Source organism: Aythya ferina (assembly GCF_964211825.1).
Source record: "Aythya ferina genome assembly, chromosome: 2".
NCBI lineage: Eukaryota > Metazoa > Chordata > Aves > Anseriformes > Anatidae > Aythya > Aythya ferina.
The window spans coordinates 81,208,794-81,231,939 of record NC_140297.1 but is presented as its reverse complement, the minus strand read 5'-3'; the positions used below and the strand labels follow the sequence as shown (position 1 = coordinate 81,231,939).

The 23,146-nt window shown below is 44.4% G+C and overlaps 1 protein-coding gene and 1 long non-coding RNA gene across 2 annotated transcripts in view; one reads left to right on the top strand and one right to left on the bottom strand.

The window, feature by feature from the left end:
- The window catches only part of BCL2 (BCL2 apoptosis regulator), a 91,795-nt gene that overhangs the window by 51,794 nt on the left and 16,855 nt on the right, over positions 1-23,146 (top strand). The gene's annotated exons all lie outside the window — the stretch shown is intronic.
- Positions 8,475-11,305, bottom strand: LOC311431911. The gene is made up of 2 exons (XR_014689702.1): positions 9,434-11,305; positions 8,475-8,695 (listed from the first exon to the last, which is right to left on the bottom strand). It is a non-coding gene; the product is annotated as an uncharacterized lncRNA (long non-coding RNA).

Genomic DNA, 23,146 nt, shown 5'->3' with positions numbered 1-23,146 from the left:
ATGCGCACTTTCCCTGTGGCTCAGACGCCCTTCAGCCATCTCACCTTCCCCTGCCTGCTTTCCCATCTGTGAAATGGGGACAGCGAGGCTGGCAGAAGCGAGCACACAAATGCGTTGTTTCAGTTCAAAGGGAGCCTGTTCTATCTGATGGGCAGCAAAGATGGTAACCCCGATTCCTTCGTGCAAAGGAAGAACACAGGCCTCATTCTGCTGGTCTGTGTCTTCGCTGTGGAGCAGCAGCTTTAAGTAACTCCTGCCACCTTTTTCACATATTCTTCAAGGTTTTGGTGTGAAGAGGACCCTTCCCTGAGGGATGTACAGCAGGGCTCACTAGCATTTCACATTGTGGGTAAAGCCGGCATCGCAAGAGAAGAGAGCAAAGGATATGCTTCCTCTGACAAGATACACAGTGTTTTTGTGTATACGGTGTGCTCGTTCTGAGGAACAATGTGCTTTTTAGTTTTCCGTGGAAACAGCCCTCTTACCCTGAAGCACTTCCTCCCTCCCTCCCTTGCTAATGCATACCCAAGAAGAAGACATGAAATCAGTGGAGAGGACACCTGGACCTCTCCTCTCTGCAGGTGCCTCCTTGAGGACATCCTTGCTCTGCCTCCCGTGTGAGATACCTGAGGTGGCACCTCTCTCCCATGGGATGCAGAGAGGAGCTGGGGGGGCCCCACACCTCTCCCTGCCCCAGGGATCTGCAGTTCCCAGCCCCAGGATGGAGCAGGCTTCACTGCATCGCCCCTCTGATCTGCCTCAGCCCCGCAGCACGAGCACGTGGCGTGGGAGGTAACCGTAGATGGCTCTGATTCATTCGGCTTCCTGCCTCTCTCTAAGAAAAGGCTGTAAATAGCCAAAAGCTGGGGATTCCAGTGAAAAGAAGGGGCGGGTGCCCGCTGGCGGGGCCACGGCGCCCAGCCTCGCAGAAGGCCGGTAGTGGTGAGAGCCGGGCTTCTGAGAAGCGGGGGCGGGCGCCGCATCCCCGTCACATCCGAGAGGCTTCCTGCGGTGGGCGGAGGGGAGCGCGAGGGGAGAAACCTCCACCACCACCGCTGCCTCGCACCCTGTCCCCTGCCATCTTCCTTGCAGGGATGCAGCCGCTCGGCACCGGCATGTTCCCTCTTCCCATCGCGATGGCGAGTCACGAGGCTCTCCTCCGCCTTGCTGCCTCTCCTCGCCCTCCGAGGAGACAGCCCGAGCAAAAGCAGCGTGGAAGCGGCTGCAGGGTTGTGGCAGGGGCAAGGGCATGCGGATAATGGGGATGGCCTCGACGAGGGTGTCGTGTGTGATGCGTCTGGAGCCAGAGCGTAAAAGTGCTCTTGTGGATCGGGCTTGTTGGAGGCCGGCACCGCACTGCTGACTTCAAGGTAGCTGCGTGGCCAAGTGGAGCTCAGAGGACTCGCTGGTCTTGTGCTTTCTCCACCATCGGCCTAAAAATTCGCTGCGCTGATGGCGAAGTTGCAGGCAGCAGGTGGGAAACATAATGCTTTTTACAAGGAGCAGTAACCTAATACAAAATTCGTTCAAGGCTCAGAAAAAAAAACAGGTGGTGCTGACGATTAGCTAGCTCTGTCTTGTAAGTGAGGGCTGTTGGGATGCTTGCAGGTTACAGATTGACCCATAAAGAAATTCTCAATGCAACAGATACTAGCAAAAAAATAAGAAAGAAAAGAAAAACAAAACCAAACAAACACATTTGACATGCAGGTTTAATATTTAAATATATTTTTGGTAGTAGAAGACAAAGTTAATCTACTGCATATTGCTCTGGAAGGGGCTAGAACCACTGTTACTGACTTTAAATGGAAAAGTGATCTGCCTTCATCCCCCATGTTCTCCACGCTTCCCCACTAATGCACCCTTGTCTCCTTCAGGCTGCTCAAAATGGTTTCCACTCTTTTCCTGTTAAGAAATTCAAGCTCCACCTGTGTTTAATTAGATACTGGATAACCTGGGTTGTTGTATTACAAACATCTAGGGCAGCAGTCTAGAAAAACCAATCAGTCCCAGGTCAAAGTGCAATGGCTCCAATTTCGAGCCAAGTGAAGCAATAGGAAGTGGGGAGCATGAGACCCAACAGATCCAGAACATTTGTTTAAAAAAAAAAAAAAGAGTGAACCCTGTTGCTCAGATCTACTGTCTCGTAACACATTTGTCATTCCACAAACACATAAAATGCTCTTTCTCAAAGACGTATGAAAATTTTTGCAAGAGGTTTCCATACCCCCTCGGTTCCTTTACGTCCTTCTCTTGTTTCATGGCTTTAGGAATCAGGCCTTGTGTTTGTTCTACAGGAAGTTTTAGATACACAAGTTAATTCCTATTTGCAAAAGCAAAGGATAAAGGAATTATTGTCCTTTAAACGTTTGTGCTGGCTTTCGAAGAAAGGAAGGAAAGCACAGCACGTACACCTCTAAAGGAACTGCTCCAGTGGTAATGTGGCATTTCTATGGCCTTAGGTGCCACGCAGGGAGTGCAGAGATCTGGTGCTTTCCGCCTACCCTGGTGAACACTGATGTTAGAGGAAGGCAGGGTTTGTAAGGAGAGGCAGCACCTTTGTAACATTACTGCTGTAGTGCTCTACGTGCTGGATCTCCCAGTTCTTCCTGGGTGAGGACACGTGCTGCTGGATCACAGGGCTTGCTCCTCTGTCTCACTGGATTAGCTGTGAGCTGTGGAAACCCTACAGCAGGAGGGCCTTGCTGCATCTTCACCTCGGGATAACCCATGATGCTGAGTTGGAAGCAAAGTGAAACAGCGGGCTGCTGTCCCTTCATGCTGAGGGAGGAATGATCCCAGGTCTGCCCATATCCCTGCAGTGCGGGGTGAGTCCCTTTGGTTAGATCAGAGGGGTAATTTTGGAAGGAAGAGGAATGTGCAGGCCTCTCTGTTTGTTGTGTTTTTTTTTGTTTTGTTTTTGTTTTGTTTTTTTTTTTTGTTTGTTTGTTTTGTTTTGTTTTGTTGTTTTGTTTTGTTTGTTTGTTTGTTTTTTCCGAGGAAAGCAATTCCTTCCAAAATACAAGAGTCTCAGCATCCCCTCCTTTCCCTGCACAGGCTTTGTGAGGCAGCAGAGCTTGTTGGAGTGCTCACGTGCACTTCGTAAATACTGGACTTTGTTTTTGCAAAACAGCCAAGTAAAACTTATCTGTTTATGATGTGATACCTGCAGCTGTATCTACATACCTTCCAGCCATCATTCCTTAGGGTTTTACTAAGCCTGATGCGGTTCCTCTGCCATGGGACAGACCACAGTGCGATTTTGCATGCCTCCTGCTATGAGAAGAAGAGCAGGTCTTGCACTGCCACCTGCTAACTGTCCGTGAGAGGGCTAGCTTGAGGGCAGTTACATGTGTTTCTGATCTGTGGCTTCTCCTTAGGTTTGTAGAGGCTAGGGGCATAGCCACTATTAACTCATCGAGCCTACTTGCCTGGCTGAGCGGGAGCCTCAGCACTCCCATCCTGGAGCAAGGTGCCCTCACAGGCATTAGGCTTTCCATAACAGGCCCTGGTTTCACATCCTTTTTCCAAATGAATTTATGCTTTTTTTTTTCCTCACATTCTTTTACACTTGTGTTTTTTATCACTGCTTCTGTATTTCTTTTTTTTTCCTTTTTTTTTTTCTTTTTTTTTTTTTTTAAGTAGAAATGTCCTTCTGTCTAGACTAATAGTTTTAGGGTTTGATTTGGTTTGGTTTGAACTTGCCTGTGGAATTGTGGGTGCCTTACTGTAAATCTATATTGTTGTTAATTCTTTCTATTGCTAATGCATGTTGCCAGTTGGCTTTGCTAACACTTCAAGCTTTGAGGTACAGGCCCACTGAAGTTTCTGTCATACATTTCCTCGGTTGATGCTTCATTCTGTTTGATCCTAATATGGTCATCTTTGTGCACAGCCACCTGCTAATTCTTAAATCTGTAAACTCTTTTTTTTTTTTGGCCATCTGAATGATGTCAGTACTCATCTCAAGCATGCTGGGTGCATAGCCGTCTAAGGTATTTTTGAATGACCACATGAGATATCCAGCAAATATCTCCGAGGCTGAAGTCACCAGAGATGGTAATTCCTCTTTCTACGCATTACAAACAGATGGTTAAGGAGATGTTCCATTCACTGGTAAAATTTGTTCTGTAACAGATGCCTGCCAGCTGCCATTCCCTGCCCTGCTGCGTGATTTTATAGAGATAACAAGATTAAGAAACTGTTGAAATCGATTTTTGCTTCTAAATACAGCAGATCTGATTCTGAAAGTGCTCAGAGGGCTCCATCTCAGGTGGTGCGAGCTGGCACATCTCCAGCCAAAAGCCAGCGAGCCGAACCTCTTCACCTCAGCCATCGAAGAGTAGCTCTCGTACATGAGAGCATCGTCGTGAAGAAATCAGCAGCAACAGAAGTTTCCAGAGTAGAACAGCGATGCAGAAGTGGGAAGAGGGGAGAGTTCAGGACAGTTTAAAAACTACCCTTCATTCTTACCAGCCGTTCAAAACTGCTGATACTTCTTGAAACGTGTTGTGCATTGGAAACTCCAGTACACCAGCTAGCTTACTGCTCAGCCCCGGAGCCTCGGCAGAAGGTTTTTTTTGCTGTCCTCGAACTTGCTCAGGGCTGAATCAAAACTTCCCACCTGTAGCCACCGGCTTGAGTGCTGCAAAACCTCCCAGGCTGAAATCCTTCAGCTGATAAAAATCTAGAGTGAACTCAGCACAAAAATGTGGAAAAACAGAGATGTGTATTTTGAGAATCCATGGCTGGGCTTTGAACAATCAGATGAGTATTAACAGAGAAAAAAAATGCAGTAGTTTAAAAATAACAGATCTACTGCATGGCAGCCATAAAAGGAAATTTGAAGGAAAGGAACAGAAAATCATGCCAGACTAACGCATTAGGAGCAGCAGTTGATACGGCATGTACAAATGACAGCATCTATATCCCCTTTCTCTCCCAAATGCATAGAGGAAGCCTACGGAAGCATCCAGAGCATGTTGTTGAAACTCTGTCAGCACAGGGTTCACCACATCTTTTTGTCACTGTAAGCTTCTGCTGAGTCCTGCTGCTATCATCTGTGTCTCCAGCCAGGATTTAAACACAGGTCAAAGCTTTAGCAGCGCGTAATCGAACAAGCCAAAGGGTGCTCAAGTGCATTTGTGACCCGACAGATTTGAATAGTGAAAAACGTGACATTCAGTGTGACCTTTCCTTCCCCACTGCTCTCACGGCTCCTTTACTGTAAGCGGGTGTTTGAACCTCTGCCATCTTGTTAGAGGCCTTGGTGCCTACGACGCTTGGTTCAATGCGTCTGTCCCACCAGGACCCCATCAGCATCATTTATTCCTTCTCCTCTGCTTTGTAAAGTGATGAGGTGGCAGCGCTGGCTGTTGGCAGCGTCCCCCAGCTTGTTGGACGTGGTTTCCCAAACACCCTCTTCCCTGGGGAGCCCTGCGGAGAGGTCTGCGGTGGTTTGAGCTAATTGGCAAAGAGTTCAGGCCTGCCACAAATGTCCCCTGCCACCACCACCCTGCAGCCTCAGCCCATCTTAAATCACTGCTTGCCTGGTGCCTACATCAAAAGTCCTTTGTGAGGAGCACAGTTACTCCTCTGTAACTGATCCGCACCCATCAGGTCATCAGCTGCTTACGAATTTTATTTCTTTGTTTTTCACTCTTTTTCTTAAAAAAAAAAAAAAAGGAAAGAAAGAAACAAACAAAACACTGTTTTTTTTCTGTAAGTCCAAGGGATGATCTTAGAATTACGTAGTCTTTCCTGAAGGTGACTTTGAAGGCCACCTCCCTCACCCCGGCCACGAGGTCCCTGTGCATGGCACACAGCTGTGCTGGTCCCTGGGGAGCTTTGTTCCAGCCCAGACACGAAGAACCCCATCTAATGGGGTCACTGGCTGCTAATGAAGTTGCACGTTCATAAACTACAGCTACAGCCCTCGAGGGAAACTCCCCCCACCACCCCTGCTTCGGGAGGCACGCTTTGTCTGTCACAGCAGCTCGTAGGACGTGTGAGAGCTGCCAGAGGCAATCTGCTGTGGGGGCTTTCTTTTTTTTTTCTTTTTTTTTTTTTTTTTTTTCCCACCCCCAATCAGGTTCTTCCTTCGTTGCCAAATTAAATTGAGCAGAATTTTAATTTTGGTGCCTATGTCAATTTGTCAGCTGGAGCTAAATGAGAGGGGAGTTACTCAGCTTTCTTCCTCCCGTGGAGGATCAAACAACAAATCTGTATAAGGAATTCCTTATGGAGAAGCCTAAAAGGAAGATTATGAATTTTCAAAGCAGTGGCCTTGTAAACCAAGCGTCTCTGCTGAATTTATGGAGCAGGAGCTCATTAGGAATAATCATCTAAAACCTGACTGAAATCTCTGCAGCTTTTCTGACTTACACCAGATGAAGATCTGATCCGTCCACCTAGTTTTAAGTCCAGACACACACTCTTGTGGTGTAGACATAATTTCCTGTGCGTGCTGTAACCATTGCTTTGGCCTGTGACAAGCAAACGTTTATTGGGCTTTGTATGGCTCAGCATGAGCTTATAACACTTTTCTCTATGGCATTTATTTTGCTGTAAATGATGTATATTTTAGTGTTTTTACTGGTACTTTATCTGACGCTCCAGATCGCTCATTTCTGAAGCACAAGCGTGGCATCTTGGGAAAAATAACTTCCACTTGCTCAGTACTAATCTATCATGTTGACTGTATTTCCATCAAAGCATAGAGAGCAAACAATTTCCTACTGCTCCGTGCTTTTCAGCTGAACACCTTTTCCAAAAGCCTGGTGAAATGCTTGTGTCATGGAAAAAGCAGAATCTGGCTACACAGAAAATAAAAGCAAGGGGTGCAGCGGGTCGGGCATAATTGAGCACTTAACAGGTTCAGACTAGCCTGAGCTTACGTGAACTGAACCACTGAACCCACCCAAGCTGAACAAATGCAGAGCATTTGGGATATGCAGGTAAAACACACTTCAGCGTGGTGTTCCCTGTCTGCAAGCACTGACACACAGCTACCTGGGAGGCCCTACCAAAAGCCTGGGCAGAAGAGAGGGGCTCCAGAGGCAAGATTGCTTGAACACTTAGGTTCTCTGAACATGAGTTGCCCCTTTGTCTCTGCAGATGCAGATAAGTTGGGCTTTTCTCCTTTTATTTTTATTTTTTTCTCAAGTGTTGGTGCTGGGATGGAGGTGTCAGGAGATGCCCTTGGGGTTTCAGGGAAAGGGACAGTAGATGACTTGGCCCTCTCTTCGCTCTTGCGTATTTCCGACATCTCGCTAGCAAGATGCTACTTTTTCCTTTCTCATGAGCCAATGTTTCAAAGTCAGCATGGGGATTGCCCCAGAAATCTCCACCTCACTGGAAATAATGCTTCTAAAGCTGGTAGGCTTTGCTCACCAGAGAGTGTTGCCACCACCCCACCGCAGCTGCTGGTCACTCCACAGGACTTTGTGCTAGAAAGTGGTTTTTCCTCTTGACCCGGAGAAAAAAAAAAGCACACAGTGTTACACTCTGACAGCTGATATATGCCTGTCCTAAGTGATCACAAACCTGGTTGTATGATTATTATGTCTAGAGTTAATTTAGGATTCTTTAAAGCAAATGTAAGGGGGAAGAAAGTGCACGATTGCCATTTAAGATCGTGGTTATTACATTATCCCTGGCTCTGGCAGACAAAGCAGGGACATTGTAGCTCAGCATTTTCTGGATTGTAGGGATCTAACAGTTGACTTAGGCTTTGCTAAAATGTAAGCACATTTACAACTGGGCTTGGCCATCAACTGCTTCTTTTTGCTACAAGTCCGAATGTCAGACTTGGGAATTACTGCAAGTATTGCAACCTGCGAGCAGCATCTCCAGGTGCTTTGGGCTGGTCTTCGCAGAGAGCTGGCTGGGAGCTGCACTGGCTGCCTCTGAAACATCTCCCCATGGACAGTGAGCCCTCAGCAAGTTCATCTCCTCTTGAAGCTGTTTGGTTTCACCTGCAGTAGCTGTATTGGACACTGCTGCACGCTGACTACAGCCTGCTATTGGCCTAGCAGGAAGATGTGGGATTCAGCCTCATCCAGCGCCTAATTTTAAATGTTTTGAAGAAAATGGGAAAGCTTCAACAGGAGAGGGACCCACTTATACAGGGCTGCTCTCTTACAGAGTAGTCATGTAGGTTAGAGAGCGAGGGGGAGAATGAACCTTGCTTCTTCCCAAAAGCGCAGCGGTAGCACGAGGATAATTAACACCCTCTTCTTGTAAGGCCTCATCCTGACAGCGACCCGTGTGAGCACATGGGTCTTTTTGTGGGTCCACACACCTGCTCTGGCTCTTCAGGCGCTCAGCATTACCTGCGTGAGGCAACTGGAAAGCCCTCCAAAGAGATGGATGGGTGCCATGCCTCGGGCCAAAACACCGCTTGAAATCTGGGGGGCTCAGTGGATGGAAACCGAAGTCAAAACCACAGCTGAACATTTGGCCCAGGCTATAAATAAGGTACTGAGGAGATTTTTTTTATTTTTTTTTAAAGGAACTGAGTAGACAGAGGCACCTGTCAGCGTGCCTCACCCGTCAGTGTTTGGACGCGGGCTGGTTGATGTTTCTGTAGTGGATAATAACGCGGCGTGCGCTTCCAACAGATATGCTTGGACAAATGCAAATGCTGCGGGATGTTGGCGGTTCCTTTTCCCCATAAGCAATTCGATAAGATTTTCTGTAAAATTCAATTAGCGACAGCCTTTTTATAAGGCATAATTGGTGAATTTCCAATGCTAAATGCGTTGTCTTACAAGCGCATAGTGAAAGAAGGATAATAGCTTGTTACATCAGACGCAGGTAAGTTCATAGGGTGAATTTCTTCATGTTTATCTATAAGAAAAAAAAATCCCCTGAAAACTAAACAGGTCTCAAAATACTCTTCTCTAGATTTGTTTTTTGCACTGTGCTCTGAATTTGACACAGCAGAAAAATTTTCAGCTAAAGATAGAGGGGATTTTAAATAGACCGAGTCGCTCTTTTTTGTCTTCTGTGTGTCCGTGTACATGTTTATATATGCATAGTTGAGAGAAGACAAAGATGAAACATGCCCTTTTTAGCTTCGTAATAAACTCAAGCACAAGTGTAGCCAGAGGAGTCTTTGGCCGTGTATTCTGCATATGCAGGTAGAGTCTCATTTCCAGTTTGTTCTGTAAACAAACCCTTTTCTTCCATTATTTAAAACTGCTCAGCTGCTTCCCTGAAAGAAAACAGCAGAGGCAATTGAATACAGCCTTGGTCATGGAAGTGGCTCTTCTCTCAAAAGCTGCTTCGTAGTCGATGCTGTCCTAGGTTTTTTCTTCTCACCCCCATTAAGGAAATTCCAGTTAATGAGTGCTGGCATCAGTGTGTGGGCAAAAAAAAAAGTACAGCGTATAGCAGACTATTATAAAATTACATATAAATATTTACATACCATTTAATGTAACCTCATGTTCAGTTGAGATGCTGGGGGTTTTTTGCTGCTTTGCTCTAATCTTCATTTCAAGCGTGACTAACACGTTGCGAATTATTTTTAAACTTCCAACATCTTCTCTGTAAGAACAGCCTATGTGGCAGGGCAGGTGGCTGAGCTGGGCTCAAAGGATTAATTTGCTGAGGAGGCCGAGGACTTTCCGGCTGTATCTCTGTGTTTGAGTTTCCCAATAATGCCACCGCCACCGCGTTATCCTGACCGTACGCCGGCTCCATGGTTACAGTGGTGTCGATTAACAGCGGTGCGGAAGAGAAGGTCTCAGCCTGAGGCAGCTAACACGGGGGTTTTTATTTTCCCCTCCTCCTGCACTCTTCACTCCCCCAGGTGCTGACAAAGACAGGGGTTGCCACGTATTCTCGTCACACCTTATCTAAAGATATCGACCGGTTCCTCCAAACCCTTATCTGTTTGCTCAGCGGGGACTCTTTCATTCACACCAGGGCTGCAGGGGGATGAATGGACAAAGCGGACCCAGGGGCTATTTAAAGCCAAGTGACACCGCCACCGGCATCTCCTTTGTGTTTCGGAGAGGCCGGCGGGATGCTTGGTTGACGTCCACCAACCTTGCTGGCCATTAGGTGGGCACTGTGGCGCAGAGCAGGCAGCAAGTGCTGCGCGGGCAGTCGGGGCCACCTGGTCTGCAGATATAGCAAAAAACATCCCCTGCTGCACCTCGTTCGGCACCATGTGCGTCAATGAAGTGCAAACTGGAAAATGTGTGACAGAGAGTGGAAATCTTAACTCGACGTGAAGATACTGCCAGTTTCCAGAGTCACACTTGCTCCTCTTGCCCCCGACCTTTTTAAGACCAATAAAAGAACATTTTCAAAGGTAATCCTGAGCAACAGAGGGATGACGCTCATGTCGTGTTATTTTTCATGCAGAATGCATCTGGATCTGCTAGTCTTTGCACTGGTCTAGCTTTATTGGAGTGGACTCGTGCTGCATTATGGTCCCAGGGGCAGGTACAGTCAGCCACGTGGGATCAGGCTGGTGCGTCCACATATGCCTGTGTAGCACCAGCACTGTGCTGGGGTGAGATAGGATAAGGGGTCTCTTGCATCACCTGTGGCCTTCGTGCAGTCCAAACACCATTTCTGCAGCATTCAGAAGGTGCCATTGCCTCAGCTGAGCCCTTGCTCCTGGCCTCAGCGGTGCTGCCCTAGGTAGGACAGCCTCTGTTAGGGATGCACAATTTGTCTGCATGGCTTGATAATAATTACTTATAGATGCAACCCTGGACTAAATGCTGATCAGCAAATGCAACGCTTATGGTGTACAGGAGCAGCCTCGCTTGGGCCAAGGAGTGTAACGTCTTTAGCAGACTTTGCATCGTGAAGTGGTTAACAAATTCTTTTGTATGGAAGGGCTGGATTCAATAAAGCATTTCTGGGGCAAGTTACCATTGCCTGCCATACTGCAGTATGTCAGGCAGACTCTTTTTTTTTCTTTTTGTTTCTTTCTTCTTCCCCTTTTAATTTTAAATTGAGTGCAGCTGACTGCTTGTAATGCTGTTAACAATGGCACTTCTCTGCCTGTGACAATGAAACATTTAAAACAGATAAAGCCCATGTGGGGCTAATAAAAGTTTGCCCCCATCCTCATTCCTGTAGGGCAAGTTTCCCCATTGTTAACATTTGAAGTAGCAGGCGCCTATGAATCCGAATGTAATTGACTTTTACATGCTATTACTCATCAGTGGGTAACTCCGAGCAGGCGTCACCGGAGGGATATGCTGGGTCTCAAACGCGCTTTGCATGGCCCAGCAGCAGGGGAGCGAGGGGGAACTGCGGTCACTGCAGCCTGGGTGGAGACAAGGGGACCCAGCCTGCGGGGCAGGACGGCCAGCCATGCTGGCTTGGTCTTGGAGTAGCCCCAACCCAACAAAACCAGGGAAATGGGAATGCCACAGATGGCATTCGGCATCTTGCCATAGCCTACTGTGCTCTCCTGGGGGGTGAGCAGAGAGAAGGAACAAGCCAGCAGGTTTCTTTTCCAAATTTCCCTTCTGAATCGCTCAAGCAGCTTGGGTTAGGGGTCTAAATGAAGTTCTCTGAGCACTGGTCTTTCTGTCCCTATCGAGGAGAAGGCATACGACATGTGTACAGAAGGCATTCGTGTAATCCTTGCAAACAACATTATCATTTCCAAGGTGCTAGAAAAAACGTGTTTTACAGAAACAAATGCACTTAGAGGTGATTTCTCTCCTGAGCAGTTTGTTCACGGTGCACGTGCTTTTCCATAATTCAGGCCAAATTCTTCTTCAAACCGAGGACTTTAAAGACAGTGAGCACGGGGAGGTTGACCAACCTGCACCCAGGGCTCAATCCAGAACGCACACAACAGGAACCTCCCTTTGGCATCAGTGGTTCTGGGCTCCGTGTTGCTTTGCGTTTACGTGCGTCTGTGTGGGGTCTTTTATTTTTCTTTTCATTCAAAATGGCTTCAGAGTTACTTCCACCAGTAACGCGACTGCAGAGTCGGTGGCAGCCAGGACTGTTTTTATTTACAAATCTAGAAATATGATTGCTTGCCAACAGTGTTTACCAACTATACATTCCAGCTGAAGCACAAATGAGTCATTTTCACGTTGCTCATAGAAAATAAAAAAAGGCTTAAACACCCACAAAATTTGCTTACTCTTCAGGTGTAGCCCCCGGAAGGGTGAGGACAGCTTCCTCCATATTCTGGTTGGAAATATCACTCACATGATGATTGGGAAGTTGAGCAGTCCCTAGCTGTGGTGATACGCAAAAGTTAGGAAAAGGGCACGAGGTGAAATCCTGAGGACAGTTTTAGAAAAATGCTGGAATGCAAAAAGTGTATTTGAATTCAGTGAGGCCTTTTCTTGAAACACAGCCCGACGAGGCTGTGTGGTGTTTGTAGAATTAAGCAGAAGGTCTTTATCCACACGAGTACTAAGTTAGGTTAACACCTTGTCGTGCACTAGCGGCTGTCTACAAGCCGACATAGATGGTCACTTGGTTTGGAGTAACATGCACAGAAGTATCCCAGAGGTGGATCCCAAAATATCCACATTGCTTTAGTGTGCCGCTCCCTCTGTCTCCATTAATGCAGAATGAACCACATGCTGTAAATGACAAAAATTTATCAGAAGAGCACAGAGCAATTTATTGGTGTGGGATGGGACGAGATATTGTTTTAGAGCAACAAACAGTAGCTACGTTTAGATGTAAGTATTGCCAAGGGAGCCCAAGGCGGTGCTTGCTTACTAAATTGGGTAAAATGCAGGGATTTCACCAAATGCAAATGACAATGAACAATATGTGTGACTCAATATATCCGCTATGCTTTCAATGTGCAGTCAGAGGGTGGTATAGCTGACCTTTTAAAGTGATGCTTTTCAAACCACATTGTTATGATTATCAAAGTGTTCATTTTAGACTACAATATTTGGACCCACTCCCGTTAATATTCTCTCGTAGCGTTTGAAGGCTGTTTTCTCCCCTGTTTATAATAAAGCACTTCCAGACAGCCCCTAGAGTGCCATACTTCTATTTCTATGTCTAACCGGGGAACGAAATTTGCCACCAGTTCTCTGAAGCTTGACGCACGCCTCTGGAATAGTTCAAGTCACGTATGGACTTAACTAAAATAAGTATGACAGTGATTTTGTGAGTCCTTCCTGTGTGCCAGAAATAGTCTCCAAGAACAATGCAAGGCGAGGAATATTCTTTGCTCTCTAGCCTTGGTTTCCTTCTATCTGAAAGCCGGCGGCGGCATTGGTGGCAGTTCGGAGTAGATCCCAATGCTGCAGCTGGGAATAACTCCAGTTTTGCAGCACTCAGAGAAAGAAAAATGGGGAATCAAACTGTGAAATCTGAGAGTAGGAAAAAGCACAGATACTAAATAGAAAAAAGACTTGAAGAACACAGTGTTGATGGGCCTGTGCAGTGCTTCGTACCCAGCTGAACGTGGCACCTTCGTGCGGTGTCTCCCAGGTGGCCAGCCCCCGGCCAGCAGGGCCGCCAAGAGGCAGTTTTGCTGGGACGCACTTCCTCCAGCAGCAAAGCCAAAAACCTAACAGGAAGATCACAAGGAAGATCACAAGGAAGGCGTACGGAGCAATCTGGCTGCACGGCTGTTCTCCTGACAAATAAATAGCCAGTGCTGGGGGCAGGCAAAGAGCTGCTGCTATGACTCTGTCCCCGAGCTGGGCACTGCTGGTGTCACCCCTGGTGGGCCACGGGTCTGACCACAATTCAGGTTCAGCATTGGCAAAGCACGAGCTGCAGTGGTCAGATACTGCATTTCGGGGTAGGAGTTAAGGATGAGAAAATAGCAAAATCTTTTATCGCGTTGAGGATGCCTTGTTGTGATCGTGGAGGTCAGGCACAGACTTGGGAATTCCCCAAGCTGGTTTATTTGCAGATTTGTTCAGACAGTTTCTTTCTTTCTTTTTCTTTTTCTTTTTTTTTTTGTTTTTTTCTTTTTTGTTTTTGACAAATCAGCCTTTTTTTAATAATAATCTCATCTTGAAACTTGAGAGGAAGGGAATGTATGGGTGAGCAGCTAATACCAGTGAGTTCTGGAAACTCCCTTTTTATGATCTCTCTCATCTAGCAGCTGTACTTTTTTGATGCTTTCATTGCATTAAAAAGTTATTTGACAACACTGCCAATAAAGTAACTGAATCCATTCCAGTAAAATTTGCTTCAGCTCAGAGTAAGTTTGAGAAAAACACAACTAAATAATACTGATATTTGTGACTTACTGGTACAGAAAACAGGGCTCTGATCTAATATCTCATAAAGAAGAAAAATGTCAGAGGTGTTAGGATCAGAAAAGGCGATGCTATTTGCTTCTTTACTGATCACATTGCTGGCTGAAATTTAATTTTAAGACAAATATGTAGTGTTTAGTGACCAGTAGATGTAAACAACTTACTGTAAACATTGGTTTAAAATTAAATTTAAAAATCTCTCTTTATACAAAGCAATATATTTACTGATTTAAATCATACCCATCTGGACATGTTTATCAAAATCAATCCTTGTCTACTATAAGCCATTTGCTGCCATTGCCACCCACTGGTCAGGGACGAATAACCATCTTGTTACTGACCCAGATCGACAAATATCCTGATTAAACAGACATATCTTCCTACATATCCAATTGCTTCCTATGCAGCATCTTGCCTTTAACACAAAATCTGGCAAGCTTTCTACAAAATTTATTTACTGATTTTATCTTAAAAACAAAACTCATCGTTCAGGAGAGGGGCAAGGGGAAGGGATCATGTTTGACAGACCATGAACTCTAGTTTCATTCTTCTATCGTCTCTTTAAATGCACTATTTAAAAAACAAAAGATCCCTTCCCTTTATGTTTCTGTAATACAAGGCACGGTTTTGGCAATATATAATTAATGAAACTGAATTACAGTCTGCAGGGAGCCATTTTTCTCACATAGGGGTCAAGCATAGATGGGAATACTTTGGATTAAATATGAAATTACTACAGGACCATAACAGCTAACCTTATTAATCTCTCCTCATTTTCTTAAGAGTATCACAAAAAGAAATATTACAGCAATTGCAGCTTAACTTTGGAATCCATCTCTACTTTAATCACAACCCTTTATGTACGGTGATTCCGTGTGCTATTTCGTACTAGCCATATTAACACTTAATTTTAATAATTGCATCTGTCATTGTTGCTGGTTTACTGCTTTCCTTCACAAACAAAAAGATGTAAAATTGGTATAAAATCCTTCTGCTTAGGGGAGTTGCTCTTCACTTAGAGCCCCATGAACAAAAGGTACATCGGGCCCTTGCGTTTCTTTTTCCTGTGTCCTTTGGTGCCACCAGGTGCAAACCATAAATGCTGAGATGATAGCCTTCTCTACAAATGGTTAATCAGAGCCAAAGGAAGGCAATAATGTTTTGTTCTTTCCATCATTAGTAAGGGGGAAGGAGGAGAAGGGCTTAGGAGAACAAATGCATCTTTTGTTTTTAAGGTCTTTGGAACAATTCTGCCAGGCAGTTCCTTTTCCCTCTGTTTCATTTTTCTCTGTTATTTTCCTATCTAATTAAAATTCTGCAATGCTGTCATGAAATTGTTTTCCGTTTAAGGTCACAAACAGCTTCTGTCCTAATGAAATATGAATTGCATTAGTGAATTGAATTGTACTCTTATTGTGTGTCGTGAATGGACTGAGAGCACTTATATTCCTAATATATACTGAGCGTTTTATCAGTCTAGAGAATGTGTGGACATACAAAATGCTGCTAACATTCTTTGCTTCACACTGGGGAAATCTAATTGACAATAGTTTTAAGAAGTATTTGTGAAGGTCAAGAACTGGAAGGTCTCACACAGGCAATTGCTAGCTGGATGAGATTGGCTCTTCAGTGGTCTGGGGTCAGGTCACGGTCCCAAGCGGAAGCTCGAATAAACCAGTATTATGCATGAGGGCTCTGATGTTTGCAAAGATAGGAAGAATCAAGGAATCGTAACAAAACCTCTCCAGCACCTGCAGCAGCAAGTTTTTTGGTTAAGCAAACCTCGTAATGGAAACCCTCAGTGCACTTTCCGGACGATTCCCTCCCAGGATCTGCCTGGTCTCTTTGCTGATTTTTGTTTTAGTGTTTTTTTGTGTTTTGTGTTTGATCACACCCCTGCTAACAGAAGGAGCTTGGCTCTGGGGTCCTCTATACAGGTGAGGGAGTTTTCTCTGCACTCTGGAAAAGTTCAGCTTAGCATGCTGAGCACCTGAACAAAGCCACATGGAAACAGGGGAGCTCGTTCTGTTGACCTCAAAGCTGTGGATGAAACACGTGCTTTAGGAAAGTGCTGGCTGCGGCACTCAGATCTCAGCCTTTGCAATGTCTAAGATGGATATATTGCATCTATAACCACTCGATGGTGAACACTGCTAATCAACCAGAACATTTCAGAGCATGGTTATTAGCTGGGAAAAGAGTAATGGAATTACTTCTTTACATGGGTCTTGAGTTTTCACTTCATTGTTCAATCTGTTCAGGAATAAACATACAAATGCACGTATTTAAACATATATGTGCATATATATCAATACATGCACATATACATATATCTCCAATATTTAGTCTTGAGATTTATTTGCAGAGAAAGGTATGTTTGGAATCTGCATAATACTTATGTAATATAATAGATCAGAATATAGTACCTTCCAGTTACTCTTTAACTTGACAGGTGTTAAGAGATATCTATTGTTCTGTCAAATAATGCCTCCCTCAGCTTGAAACGATATTTCATTCAACAGTAGGCTGAAAGAAAAGATAAGCAGTGTTCGGGTTGAAGAGTAGCTGAGAAATTTATTCTCATTATTATTTTACACAAAAATCAGGAGATATGCAAATGCAAATGAAAGTCTTTATTTTACTAGAGCAAACTAGTTCAGGAGTATAAATCCACCCAAGATAAACTCAGCTAAAACTGATTTACTGTAATATATAACTCACAAAGGGAAAAATGATGACCCTTTTTACCAGCAAAGCAGAGAAACGAGTATATATCGTCGATCTAAGCAGGCATGGGCAGCCTTTTTGCATGGGACTTCCCAGCTCTGCACACACACAGAGAAACTAGTAATTTCCTACTGTGGGAGAAGGTCCACAGCTGCTGTAACACTCACCTTCCAGGAACACTCCTCCACATGCCCCAGTCAAGCCTTTTATGACCACCATCCCCAGATGATGAACCGAGATAGAGAGATTTCGTGAGGCGTTCTCACTTAGGTATGTAGGCAAGGACTTTCCCTGTACAGTCAACAGAGGGAGAGGCTTCTCCAGAAGGCGACTGGGGATATTCTCGTCAGGCTCCTTCTTCTCTAATCACCTTCTGGAGGAGTTTCTCGCTCTCTGTCCTTGTATTTACTGAACCTGAGGGGGACCCGCCTGTGGGTGTAGTTGTTGCATTGCAGAAGTGCTTGGAGCAGGCAAATCTCCTGCCCTCTGCTCTGAGACCTTTACACCTGCCAAAACTTCTGGCTGAGGAATTTCCCACCTCACACCCCTACCACTCATGTCTCTTCTCGTGCGTGCTTCAGATTTTCTGGATGTACCACAGTGCCCACAGCTCTCACTGAGCTGCTGCTTAGTGCCGCTGCCCGCATGAAAGGATTTGAGGGGTGAGTAAGAAGGGGTGGGCGTCTGCTAGGGCTCGGTGAGGTGCACCCTGCCCGAGTGACAGCAGTGGGCAAGTGACTGAGAGCGAAAGTGGTGGGACGGGGCGTGAAAGGGGATCGGCAGTGGTTGGTTAGTGGTCTGAAAAGGGGTGAGTGAAAGTACTTGCACGGGGAGGAGGGGAGGCACGGCTGACTGTGAGAAAGGCACCAGGACATTCGTTACCTGTGGCACGCTGAAAATCTTCTAAGAGAAGATTTGCGAGGATTTGTTCTTCTCTTAAAACACTTCATGTCGTTCAAAACATGCACGTAAATCTATCTAAAAATACATCATACGGTGATGTAGGATTGAGGAGGGGAGGAAATGAAAGAGATTCAAGGAAGGCTGAAAAATAAAAATAAACCAAGGAGTTCTCTTGGGAGAGCAGAGAACAAGCAAAAGCCTGATGCAGCCCTGCAGGCTTTAACATGGCTTTGTTATTTTCTGTAGCACCATCACACGCAGGGAGACAGTCTGGGGCCCTGATCCTACGGGTGGCCTCCACGAGGACACCCACACTTGGCAGGGAGCCATGCTCAGGCCTCCCCTCTGCCCCTGGGTCCAGCTACAGGGCCTGGTTACCCTCCTGAAGCTTGGTGGATCCTAATCTGCCCTGGTGTCCTCAGTTGGTGCCATCAACCAGGCTGCCCAGGGGGCACTGGTGGCACTGGGGCCCTCTGCCCGCCTGTATCTCTGCAGCCTGGTGGCCCCTGGTGGCCCCATGTGGTGCAGGGAGGCCTCTCAAGATGGGAAATGATGGGCTTCAGAGCAGACTGCTCCTCCACTGTACTGAATACTGTTTAAAAAAATAATTATAAAAAAGAAAAAAAAAAGAGAAAAAAAAAAAAAAGAACAGTCACCTATAGCTGGACAAAAACGTGAAGGCAGCCATGTGTGAACAGTAGCATTTTATGCCCTGGTGCAGGTTTAAATCCATTAGCAGGTTGTTCTGCTTCATTTTAAATTAAATAAGGAACATGCTTATGTTTTTTCTTAATACAGACTCTTTCTCTTACCTTTCTTTCATTATATGTTTATTTACAGTTTTCCCATTTGGATAAACAACACGGACAAAACCAAATTGTTTCAGTTTACTTTTTAGTTTTCATTATATATTTTAGGAGAGTGTTCCTTTTAAGATTAAATAACTTGTCCCTTTTAAAAGTCTCTCCTGAATTTCCTTTTTTTTTTAACCTTTTATGATTACTTGCATTTAACTTCCAGCAATTTTTTTTGGAATACGAAATAGTAACATGGGTTTTCTGGAAAGAAAGACAATTTTTTTTTTAAGTTAAAGTTACTATATTGCCTATTTTTTTTTTTAATTTCTATATTAATCTAAATTTAGAGATTCGTGGGTTTTGTCTCAATTGAAGCCATTTTTAGTTGAATAAAGACTAAAAAATTTAGAAAATCTTAAAAATCGAAGGACACAAGCATCCCCTGCCTAGCTAATACACAAGTATTAAAAATTGGTCTTCACCAAAATTGTGATCCATCCAACAGAGACTGTACCCATGCTCAGCACCACCAGCTTCAGACAAAAGCAAAAAAATCCACAAGAAGCAGATGTAGGATAATCTCTTCTCTCTCCTAGCTCCCCCCTAGTCCTAGTGAAGACCTCACACTAATCCCAAGAATTCAGAGACTGATTTAATCCTTCAAGCAGAAGGCTTCCATTTTTTATCATCATCATCACCATCACCATTATTTTGGATTACTGTTGACAGGTTTTGTTTGCTGTAGAAATATTTTATTATTCTCCGAAGCTTGCTAAACTCACTGTCTCAGCGTCCTGTAGCAGTGAAACTGAAGGTCTAGTTGTGGATCCTGAACAAAAACACTTAGTCTTACCAATTTTGAATTTCTATCTTTCCTTGTGTAATTGAAATCTCTCTTCTTCTTACATGAGGGGCAGGACTGCAGTTTCCATACCTACGTTCTCTCTCCCTGTCACTCATTATTTGATGGAATCCTCACTCAGTTATTTGGTTACTTACTAATATGACTAGTTCCAGTTCCCTCTCCCTATTGAAAAGTGTTTCTGTTCTTAAAATCTCATCGCTCCACTCTGATCTCACTTAAGTGAGTAGTTTGGAAATTTCAAACACAGTTTCAATCACAGAAGAGGTTTATAAAACTCTGACAATTTTTACTGAAATGATTATCAGTGCAATGATCATTAAGGCACAATATTAAAATTTTAGAATTGGGATCATGTCCCCATTTATACTGTAGCTTCGAACTTGGCCTTAGAGTTTCAAAGCCTGGAACCAACCTGTCCTCAGACAACCAAAAGAAGAAAATCAGTCTGTTATTTAAGTGTATATTCATGTATTTAGGAATCTAGCATGAAAGCATGCTTTCTGAAGATCTAGGGAAATGGGTTACATTATAATGAGAATGAGAAAGGACTCTCTTGGCCAGTACAACACCGGTGGCCACCAACAGTTTTTTGCCCAACCAAAAGCTCATCTTTTAATTAAAACTAAAGGCAGGCAGACAAAATGATAACAACTCTTATTTTGACTACAGAACTGCTGAACGTATCTTACCTTCTGTTAAGAAGAACATTCAAGTGTTCTGAAATCCCAGAAATGTCTGTGAGAAATTGAGGAAGCTCAGAGGCTGAAAGGTCATGTGGGAGGGGAAGGTTGGCTTTTAGGTAGAGCCTAGCCAAGCCTTTGTTTTAAGAAGCCAGTCTCCTGGTAAAAAAGAAGCTTGGCTACAGAGGCGAGGGTCAGATCACCCTTCTGAAGGTGCCATCACTGAAGATGGCATCGCTGAAGATGGTTTGCCACCAAGCAGAATGAGACTGGCAAGGCAAACGCCCCCAGTCATCCCAGGGAATGCAGTCCAAAGGAAAAGGAACTCAGCAAGCTTTTTAATTTCAGCACAACATATGGATATCATGAGACACTGGATGAGCTTTCCCTATCAGTAAGTAAAAGAGACTGTCTGGGAACTCGCTTCATTTGGCAAGATAGAAAACTCTGGGTCTGAGACAAGGGTCTGACTAAGTCATTCCCAGTTTCATACACAAGCCTGACGTGGCAGCGAGAACAGTCCTGAGTGTGGCCAAGAAGATTGTGTGAGATGGCATTTTACTTTGATAGAGTGAGAAAACCCAGGGAAGGGAGAGCATAGAAAATGGAGGGGGTCAGAACAGAAGTAGATGCTAGCAAAGAAGCCAGAAGTTATGAGGATCTGGGGAACGTATTAGTCAAATATGTCTATTAAAGACATGTGTATATATGGCAGCATCTTGTGAATTCAGAGAGCATCATGCCAATTACAACCATCAGAGAGCAATAATTTTGGTAAATGCATAAAAGGGAATTCAGTAAAACTGGGAAGGTATCAGATACGGGATTTGAGTGAGCATAAGTATTTAAACGAATTTAACAAGCTTAAAAGCAAAAGAACAATCAGAGTATTTTGCCATGGAGGATGATTTCAATTATAATGGGCAGGAGGGAAACATAGTGGAATATTTTATCTACCTACAACATGTTCAGGAAAGAAAGACTGGTCCACAGAGGCAGAGGAGATACTGCCGAATAGAAGGATAGCATAAGCACTATTTAGATGAACTTTAAGTGAGAAGCAGTACGCAACTGAATCTCCAAAGACAAATAAAGAAACGCAAAACTGGAAATTCCACAGCATTTTAACAACTTTCGGAAAGTAAAGACATTAGCAGGTCTTAGTTGCTAAATAGCCAGTTTAAGAGAAGGAAACTGCATGAGCAATGCTGAACTCAACTGCTAACAAAACTGTAGTGATAGGGAGTTTGGCTGCAACCCTATGCTTGGCCAAATAGATCAGGAGGAACACAGAGAAATCTCAAGAGAGATTTCTTGACACCTGAGGCAACAGCGTCTTGGAAAAATGACACTCAAAAGGAAGAAACTAGTCTGAACTCAGGTATTAATCACAAACGGATCATAGCTGACTCACTGAGTCTTAACGTCTAGGTGGACCACAAGGCTATTCAGTACAGCAGCTCCTATGTTCCTGGATCAAAACTTTCATCTCTCTGAGGTGGCATTGCTTTAATTCCTTTAAAACTTCTTGACATAAGGACATATTTTACTATCTAAGAAATTGATCAAAGCGCAACTTCATCTTTCTTTTCCTAAGCCTACACTTAAAATAGGGCCAGAGGAAAAGGACAAAGCATGGCTTTATGAGCTGTTCCTCCCCTCAAGAGACTGAAAGACTCCCCTCGGGAGACTTTCTCACCTACAGCTACACAGTGCCCAGGTGTTGCTGCTTTCCGAGCACAGTTTTATGCTGGCTTCACAGCAAATCAGCCACAACTGGTGTTGACACCAAGCCGTGTTTCAAATGCTCCTACCCACCTCTGCTTGCTTCTGTAGGAGCACCACTGCAGCTTAGCTCCATTCGAGACACAAAACGTGCATTGCAGCCTCACGGGGCACTAAGCAGGGCTAGTCTTCACTGCAGGTTGCCATCTGTGTCACAACACAACCTTGAAGAGTCCCACTGGCACGATGCCCACAATGACTTTGCAGTTACATTCACCTAAGTTGCACTCAGCATTGTGGCAGCCAGCTGCAGTTAAAACCTGCTGGGACCACAGCCTAAGCACGAGTAGCTTGGCACAATGACAGTCTCGTGTTTGCACTAACTTCATCTCCAAAGGCAGGAGGAGTAAGCAATATACCAATGAGAAAAGGTGTAATTTGTGTATGCATGCTTGCTTTGCGGAAACTGTGCAAGGCAGTATTGTATGCATAAAGGTGAAGAGTAAAAAGAAAGGTAATGGATGAAAGGAGGTTACATAACCATAGAAAGAATTAAAAAAAAAAAAATCAACAACAAAACAAAAACGAAAAACAACCAAACACGAAGATACGAAAGAGGTGCAAGTTAAGAGGTACAATCTGGGAGTGGACAAAGATGACAAAGTTGGTAAAAACAATACACCAGGACAAGCAGGCATGACAGGAGGCCCATTGAGCATCCCATGGTTGTTACAGACATATAGGATGTCCACTTGGATGGGGCAGAAGAAATTAGTCAAAAAGGATTCAGTGAAGCAGTACCTCTTTTGAAACAAATGCCTCCTGTAGCCTATGCTTAAAATGTCTTTTTTTCTGCACTTCAGGCATATTAACAGTTTAATATATGATAGTATCATCAGTGTCACTGAGAACACTGGGCTTCAGTGGATCTGTAGATTTGTTTCATCTTTAACTAATTTGAACCTTTAATCCTCTTGCTTGTGCAAAATCTTCTTCGCTCAGGTCAAAGTATTAAATGGGCTCAAGAAGTAAATAAGGAAATAAATACCAGAAACCCCATGGGGAACATTTAAATTAAAGTTTTCTAATAGTCAAATCAACTTAATGCTGCGATCATAGGCTCAGCTTGGCTTTTTTCCCTCCCCCCTTCACTCCCCTCCATCTCTATGTTTAAAGCTGTGGGAGTAAATAGCGAAAAAATAAAAAATAAGG